Genomic DNA, 9,814 nt, shown 5'->3' on the forward strand with positions numbered 1-9,814 from the left:
ACCTTTCCTTTCTTTCCCCTCGTGGCTCTTTTTGTCCTTCTTTTTGCTTTTTTTGAGAATGCTGTGACTGCTGTGCGATTTTCTAAATGTTTTCCCATTTCACGTACTCCACGTTAGCAAAAAGCGCCAGAAAAGCCGCACAGACGCGATAAAAGTCACCGAGTTACAGAGAATCACGACTGACGCGACTACGTGTCGACCTATGGAGGTATATCTATGACAAAATTCAATGATCAGTATTTGAAATAAAATCGTCCAAATCAAGAATGCATCAATCCAAAGCTGAATGGCAACAAGCCGATTCTGCAAATGGCCATCACGGAAAGAGGAATAACGCAGAGAGTCATAACGCAAATAGCCATAACGCAAAGAGCCAAAACGCAATTAGGCATCACGCAACTAGCCATAACGCGAATAGGCATGACGAAAAAGGCATGACGCAAAGACGAATAACGCAAATGGCTATAGCGCAAAAAGGATAACGCAATGAGGCATAACGCAGAGCCATAACGCAGAGGCATAACTTAAACAGGAGCAAAAAGTTCGATAGCGACTATATGTTCTTTCCCTTGAACAATCAATTGACGTTTTGTTTAGAGCTGAAATTATTTACGGAATACACAGCTAGTCTCCATTCTTCAAAGGGCCTTTGCGTTATGACTATTTTACGTTATGCCTTTTTGCTTTTTTCCTCTTTATGCCTCTTTGCGTTACGCCTCTTTGCGCTATGGCTGTTTGCGTTATGGCTTTTTGCGTTATGCCTCTCTGCGTTATGCCTCTTTTCGTGATGGCCATTTGCAGAATCGGCTTGTTGCCATTCAGCTTTGGATTGATGCATTCATGATTTGGTCGATTTTATTTCAAATACTGATCATTGAATTTTGTCATAGATATACCTCCATATCGACCTTTGTACCAAAAAAGGAAAGAAGAGACAGAAGACACTCATTGCATAACAAGTGCGTCAAGTGTTGAATGATGGTTTGTTTAATACATTTTAATTTGCACAAGAAATATACATGTAGCAATACCAACAGAAGAGAAGATTTTGAGTCATGCTGGCCTGGTCGGAGTCATGTCGCTGTCGAAATAACAAAGTGAAAAGATGTCGCCTCAAGTTAAAAATGGATTGTCGCTGTCGCAAATTGTCGCTTTTTTTCCGTCAGGTTCTGTCGGCTGCAGTCGGTGTTCTGGAACAAGATTGTCGCTACATTTTTTGCAATTTTGGAGCGATGTCGCTTGTCGCCAAGAACCCTTGGAAGGCCTTGTTTACGCTCTTTCGCGCGATTTCTGGAACCAGGTAACAACTTGTTGCTTAGATAAACCCAACAGATTTGCGAGCCATTGTCTGAACGAGGGCGACAAATACTTTTTGAATTTGAAATTGTCCTCCAAGGCCTCGTGATCATTCTGTTAAGATAATCATCTTGCTTGGTCTCGATTTCGGAGATGGCAGGGTTGCTTGTCTCGCTCGAGGATTAAATGAAGAGAGCCAAGATAATCCTTTGAGATGAAGCTTTTGAGTGAAGACGTTTTGGTGGCAACCACTATGTGCTTAACTGAACATAGTTACACAGACACAACCTGGTTCCGTGACTGGAAGACGATAAAACGGGTTTAAAAGCTGATTCGATATAAAGTAAATTTGGTTCGACAACTCGGCCAAGTCGGCCCTGCTCATCCCTTGGCATCATGAACATAATGATTTGAGCTAAGAGCCTTGCATAGCGTGCGATACTCGCATGCAGCTCATATCTCATTTTGTTTACACGGCACCCTTATCAAACCATTGAAAGTCAACCGTTCCATGGGATTAGTGATTCCAACCTAAAGTGTGAAAGCTGTTGATCATATCATAGCGATGTTGATGGACTGGCATATTCCCACTTGAACAAGCGAAGTAAGCCATAAATCGTTACTCTTTTAATTTGATTACAATCTGTCGTCACAAAAAAGGCTAGTGTAGCTGTTGGAATAATTAACCTGATTGTGTTCTATTGCCTTCTGGGTGAACGCCTATCTAAGGTGCGTTCGATTAACCGTATTCCGGAATAGGAATACATGGAAGAGAAATTTAAAATCCTCCGTTTTTACGGAGCTTCACATTAATTTAAAACTGATTGTCGAACATGTGTTAAAATGCTATTTTTAACATATCTTTATTATCCTTGTTGCTTCTAAATGCCAGACATGCCGTTTAATTCACTATGACTCCAAGTATTTCTTATTCCGGAATAGGGTCAATCGAACGGCACCCTAAGAGTTGGGCAGGGGATCACCATGCTAAACGTTTTCATACTAGGTTTGCGAGTTGAGTTTTTTGTGGAATTCAGAGCGCGCAATCAGATCCAAAACTCGAAGTTTATCCTCGGATCCTTACGTCCGTGCATGTCTTCTCGCCCTCTAACAAGCCCATGATGCATGACATGGCATGAGGTAGAGATAAATTCGTAGTCGCTCTGTTACTAAAGGTCGCTATTGTTGGCATTATAACAGCGCGAGATGTATGCTTCTCCCAGTTCACCCGAACTTCAATTAATAATTTTGTGGAAACTGGGCGTTTGGGCTTGGTGGGTCAAGAGAGGTGTGTATTGAAGGGATTGTATTATTTCATTGTTTGAGTTACAATGCTGGAACTCAGCCGAAGTGGATTCTTTGCCTGTTATTACGATACGGAGATTTCAGCGACCAAAACTATAATTGTTGGATTGGCAGTTGCTTCAGCCAAAAAGCTTAGGAGTTTTTAACAAAGGGGAAACTGGACAATGAGAAACCACTATTGTTGGACGTCCACACCACAAACAGGCTCGACTATGTTCAGTTTGATAATTGTCAGTGAATTTTGAGGTGGCTTTCAGTTTCCCCTCCAGGAGCTTGGTCACTATATTTAGCATTTCTCCCTGATTTGCATTTATTTGTTAGCTAAAATTACATTATACATAAATTGCAATGACTAACACTTGAAAAGAGACATTCTGTTGCTTTAATTTGACAGAATTCAAAATTTTGATCTTTTTGTTCGGAAAACTGTAGTATTTCTCGCAACGACTGCATGCTGATCTGAAATCCGTTCATTGTAGAAAATCCCCGAAAAAAACACCAAAAAAAAAAGAGTTGAACGTTGCAACCGGAGCAACAGGTCCAAAAAAGCGATAATATTGCTTTTTCTAGAGATTGTTTACACAAATAAAAATATCACGCAAAATATTTAGTTTTTCATCGCAAATTTTCGGAATTTGATCCAAAAAGGTGCCATTTCGAATCGATTTACAACACTGAAATAAATATGATTGCCACCTTAAAACTTGGCTTTAGAAAAATTAAGCTCAAAATAAAACCAAATGAAAGAAAACAAGACAAAACAAAAGCTATGATATCGCAATTTTATTCAGGATTTATTTCAAATCTCTTCCTGGCAATCTGCTCATGAAAGATGCCTTCAAAAACGTCTCTAATTTAATAGTCTTAATATCAATATTTGTTAAATAGTCGACCTTCGCACCTCAAGACTGATTTAATTCGTTTCCTAAACTAGAAAACATTACCATATCAAGTTGTGGTATGATTACCATGTGGGTCCAAACACTTGGCGCTTTTACTTACAACAGACGCAAAGCGAAGAAAAAAGCAAGTTCGCGCATTTTGATGATAAAAAAACTAGGAAATAATTAAAATACATGTAGGTGATGCGCTCGTTCTAAGGCCGATTGCAAGTGTCTTGGGAGAGAACAACAAGGCTTAAAGTTCCTAATTTTCCTATTTTTTGGCCTGCTTCCTATTTTCTCCTATTTTTTTTTTTTATTTTTATTTTTTAAGGTTTAACTTAGCGCAGGGGAAAATTTTGAAATATTTGAGATCAAATTCTTAATAAAATTGGTCAATTCTTCAAAGATAAAGAAAGGCTTTCTGTCAAAAAACGTTGAGAATTTAAAGCCTGCTTGAATGGTGACTAAATTTTAAAACGTATTCATGAATGTACTCTCTCTGAATTAAAGAAGCTAAAATTTAATGATATCAGTTTTTCGTGCTCCGCAATGCAGGAAGTGCATTTTAAGAGGCCCAAATTTCAAAATTCTCCCGGGGAAGGAAGCCCTCGGACCCCTCCACAAGCTCGTGCCTTCGGCCCTGAGAATTGAGTTAGGACTGAGAAACAGTGTTAATTAAATGTAGCCACAGATGCTTGCCACGGCTAAGAGCAAGCGAGTCGATGCAAAAAAAAGCGTAGAGAAAAATGAAAAATGAATGGGAGGAAAAAGGAAATTGTTTACTGACATAACAGCATAAACTGTTTGACAAGGCCACGTCGTCAAAAAGAAACACTGCCCAAAATAAGGGCAAAGCTAAGGTTACCCAGCCCGTTAAAAAAGCCAAAAAATTATGAGCATTAGACTTTTTTTGGTCATTATGAATAGTCTTTGCTAGCTTTTATTGTAAGACATTTCGAAAATGTGAACTTTGATATTATATTAACTGTTTGCTTATCTTTCTCAGTGTCAAGACATCTTAAAAAGTACTATATGTGATGTAATTAGGTAGGTGAAGGACAAGTTTTCCTTAGTAACAAGTTGTAACACTTTTTTCTATGAAGGATGCATGCCATCTTGTCTGTTAAATAAGGCATTGGTTGTGGAACAGAGCTCTTGTTGGCTTTGTTAAGAGGATAGATTTCAAGGATAGCTTCAGTTCCTATTTTGTTTCTCTTTTGGTATGAGAAATCCTATTTTTTCCTATTTTTTGCCCACTGTCTTTCCTGTTTTCCTATTTTCTAAGTGTCATTTGTCACTTGACGCCCTGGAACAATCACCGTGAGAGACCTGGGTCCCCTATACGGCCATAAATAAAGGTAACGAACGAAGTGATATATGAAATGAATCAATATTGAACTGCGGATATGAAATCAAATGAAGCTAACTGCGAGGTTCATACTTTCATTTGATAAATGAAACTCTCAGAAATGGATACGCCACCGTTAGGTGTGACACTTTATGACAAATACATGATACAACTTACAACTTCAGGGCCAAACAGGGAGACAAACAACCTCGTTCCCAGGGTCTTTTGTCGATGAGGAGACCCTAGGAACGAGATTGGGAGACAAAAACCGGTCATTCTATGCACCCCAAGTAGTACCGTTTTGTAGTGCTAATCTGCACTAGTTAGGCCTTGGCACTCTTTCGAGAATGGTGTGAGGGTAACATTTTACATAGACCTATTTATTATATGGAGGAGAGTGTTTTACTGGGAACTAAACCACTCGTAGATTCCATACGCCACTTCATCCGGGACCCGAGTGGCGTATTTTCCGTATGTCACCTTTGTGAGTGTCGTATCGTTCAATGACGTCACGATTCCCGCCTTTTTTTTCCCGCCTTTTTTATAAAGCCCAGCAGTATTTGTAAAACTTGACTACTTTGAAACACAATAAAATTGGAATTTATCAATATTTAGTCTCCATATAATAAAAAGAACATTACACGTTGGCTCAAAGATATGAATTTTATGCTCTCGTGGCAAGAACAATATCTCACTCGTTCGCTTCGCTCACTCGTGAGATATTGTTCTTGCCACTCGAACATAAAATTCATATCTTCTCGCCACCGTGTAATATCCTTTATATATGTTGCTAGTAAAGTCCGTTTTCAGGTTGAATCCGTTTTAACCTAGCTTAAATTGGCGATCCTTGTTTTACCTAGGTTCAATACGCACTCAGATGAATTGAAGAAGCATTTTTTGGGCCTAAATTAAACCTGGAGAAAAATTAGAAAACGACACCAATCACGCGAATGAAATGCCAACAGATCGATTCCCTTTTGTAAGCAAAATGAGGCGATGTGACTTCTTCTTAGTTTGATGGATTTATTGTTCGTGATTGTCTTGTGTTTCTGCAACACGTGGCTTCCTAAGATACCCGAGTCCAAAAAGAAAAAAAAATGGGGAAAAAAGCCAACAAATCTGCAGATTTAGACAATGTATAGTGAAAAACAAACCAAAAAATGCAAGATGACACACGCTAACACCAACCCGGTGTGGCCAACACATCACGCATGCGCACAACCATTTCACCCGGTCAATTAGCAGCCATGGACAGCTGTTTAGGCTTTGATGGGTCTCATCAGCATGGCGTAGCTAACAAACCAGGCGGGTGTTTTTGGCACAATGTATAGTGTCAAAGTACCGGACGTGAAATGGTAAACAACTGGAAAAAACGTCCGTCCTCCGGCCCCAAACGTATCAAATATTCTAACTCCAAAATGCCATAAGACTTCCTGGTACGATTTAGTCGACCATTGAGACCTTCTTAAACTAGGCCAAGTAAGGCAAATGTCCTGATGAGTTGCGATGACCAAGTAAATCGAATATGGTGAATTTTAGCCCGCTTAGTGAATCATGAAAAAGGCATGCAGTGACTTGCTGATGCTACTTCGCATGTTATGCAATCCTTTTATCGGAAACTTAACGGTTAAAAGCTGCAGCCTCTTTGATTTTCTTAAATACCGTCGTGGCCTCGGTGCAACTAATCATTGTAATCCGTCATGGAACTGATATAGGCTTGCGCATTTGGTTTATTGGTGGAAAACCGTTCCAAGAGTTACAGCGGGCTGAGAGTTTCCTACTAGCAGAGCTCTCGCTCTTTTCTTTTTGCGTACGCTGGGTGACGAGTGCGGCTTACTTTCAGTTAGGACGTTCTCAGAAGACGAATTGGCCGGATAGTTTCAGATTAGAAGCAAGAGATATTGATCAACTGATTGGCACACTTGCCCGAATGCCTTGGTGGCCGAACGCATGGCACTACGAAAGCGGCCTGTGAATCAATGAAAATTGGAGTTGGATTGATGACTTTCCTGCTTACAGACTCAAAATTGTTAATTGAATTATCTGGGTGACTTGTTTTATCAAGGAAATGATATTGCAAACACCTGTTGATAGCTGCATGTAGTATATATATAACATTAGTGTTAAAATTTCAGCACAAGCTTAGTTATCTTTTTGATAGCTTTTGTAAGACTGTCAAGATTATTTACCTCAAAAAGATGATTGATGAAATACTACTTGATGGAAAAACAGGAACAGAAAAGTCGTTTCATGCCATCACGAAGAAAACATGTAGCTTTTATGAAGCAACCAGAACCACAGACCACTGGATTCGGTTTGACGACCTCTGCCATTTCTTTCTTTTTTTTTTTTTTTTTTTTTAATCTCTACGCGCGAGATCACATATCTCCTTGTTCTTTATCTGGCAATCGTTTCATCGCCACTGAGACTTTAAGACTTCTTCGAATTCCACGACACTACCAAAACAAATATTTTATTTATACAAGCGAGTATGACCGACTATGTTTGCTAAATACGCCATGAGCATCATAAACTCTAAATGTAAAGGATTAATTCCAGTAACGAATTTGTCATCTTTTTCTGATTGCTCAGTGTGGTACATGTATTCAGAATGTATCTTCAGCGGCTGGACCTGCGACTCGATCGGAAAGTTGTTGATTGGATAAGCCACTGAGCTAAGTTACAGTTGGAGACTAGCCAAGAGATTGATGAAATAAAATTGAAACGTTTTACAAATAGAAAAAGTCGCTCAAAACCTTGCGATAACAGTTCCTTGAAACGTTCACCTAGAAATCTCCATAGTTAGAGTAAGTTTGCGTGCAGGCTTGTTTACACGGTCACCCTTAAATTACTCCTTATCATATTCTTTTACGTGGGCAGTATCTAATGGCTCTATGATTACTTGCCAGTGGTGATATAAGCAAGTGCGATGATGATTTCGGCATTAAAAGGAACATTCACTTTGACAATTTTGAACTCCAAATCATCAGTTCTACTTTGGTGTTCGGTGAGCTCAACATTAATGATGTAAAGACTTTATGTTATAGACAAGGATCAACCAATCAAAAGGCTTGCATTTCTATCTGTGCATTTCTGGTTTTTTGTATGGCTGATTTCGAAGTTTTCGTACTTTTACCGGAGGACATTTGAAGAAGGCGAGAAGCAGTAATTTCCTCACTTTTTGTATTCCTGCACACAAGTTTAAGCATGCACAGCCTGAAAAGCCAAAAAAGGAACACTTGCAAGTCAAAATATTACTCTCCGTACATTGACAATGCCTCGTTTAGGCTCTATCATGGAATTTAAAAGATAACAACGGAAAACCCGAATTAATGTCAATAAACATGTTATGGTCCTGAAAAAGCAAGAACGCCCTTTAATGGCATAAACGTACTTGAATTCAAGTAGTACAGCCAAATGTCCGCGGAGCGGCGCTTATTGAGAGAGATATATTCTTGACATCGGCTCGCACAATAACGCTATACATGTACTTGGAATGGGTCTTTTGGTTTTATGTTGCTTACCTAGACGATACAGTTTTAAGAAACCCGCAGGCCGGGGGTGACATCATTATAATTAACACTGATATTGAAAAATGCAAGATTCAATCTCCCTTGGTATTCATGAAACTTCTTTCCCCCTAAAAGCACAAAAATGAATCATTAGGTATTTCTTCTCTAAACTGATCATTGTCGTTTTATCTTTCCGTATCATTGGTAGAATACATCCAAACTCACAGGGGAACCAGTGGGAATGTTTCGCTTGTATCCCCAACAATTATAACTGGGTCATTGGGTTAAATTGTAGCCGTCCATTATCAAATAATAGAGGTAAATGAAAGAATAACAAACGAGAACTTGGAGTACTTAATTCTGAATACACGCAAATGTTCTCAAGACGAGCTCTCCAAATGTTTGCTCAAACAATATTATATCCTCTTCATCTAACAAATCTTGAGACAGCACTTTTTGGCGACGTTAACATTCTTGTGAAGCCAGGATCTTTTTTTTCTTGATGAAGCAATTACTGATCCAAAAGATGGGAATGACAATTGAGAGGCATATTTAATAACATAAGGAAAAAAAAAATTAAACAAATGCCGACCTGCGTGAAAGCGTTTCACTGAAACTTAAACTGATTTTATGTATATCCTGCAAAAAGAGGAGCATGACAAAGTATTCGTCATCACATCAACAGAGCCGGGACTACGATGTTTGTTGCCCAAACTGAAATGTAAGGGCTCGAGTGTTATTGTTTGAAAGGATAACCGAACAGTTAAACCGATACTACCGCTATGGCCTCTTTTAGAAAGTAGGGAAATTTTTCAAACCAGCATCCTCCAGATTTTTGTTTCCCATCACAGTAAACTTTCTGCCATGTCGCGGCAGTTTAACTCCCGCTCTTCTACGCTCCTTCGCTCGTCTGTTCTGGAACCAGGTAACAACTTGTTGTTTAGTTAAACCCAGAAGATTTGCGAGCCATTTTCTGGACGAGGGCGACAAATATCTTTTGAATTGAAAATTCGCCTCCAAGGCCTCATTTTGGAATTCGCTGAAGATAATCTTCTTCCGGCTTGTTCTCGATGTCGGAGATGGTGAAGTTGTTTGTCTCGCTCGAGAGTTAAATGAAGACAGCCAAGATAATCCTTCAAGATGAAGCTCTTGACTGCGGAAGAAGTTTTGTACGAACTCTTCCAGTTTGACAATATGAGACGCATCCGATGGAGAGTAGCAACCACTATGTGCTAACTGAACATAGTTACGCAGCCACAACCTGCTTCCGTGACTTGAAGACGATGAAACAGGTCTAAAAGCTGATACGACAACTCGGCCAAGGTGGCCCTCCTCATTCCTTGCCATGATCAGACTGATCTGAGCCTTGCATAGCGTGCAATTCACATGCAGCTCTTATCTCGCTTTGTTTACACTTTCCAGGGGATTAGCGATTCCAACCTAAAAAATAAAAGCTGTTGATCATATCA

This window comes from Montipora foliosa, chromosome 2 (genome assembly GCF_036669935.1).
Source record: "Montipora foliosa isolate CH-2021 chromosome 2, ASM3666993v2, whole genome shotgun sequence".
Classification (NCBI taxonomy): Eukaryota; Metazoa; Cnidaria; class Anthozoa; order Scleractinia; family Acroporidae; genus Montipora; species Montipora foliosa.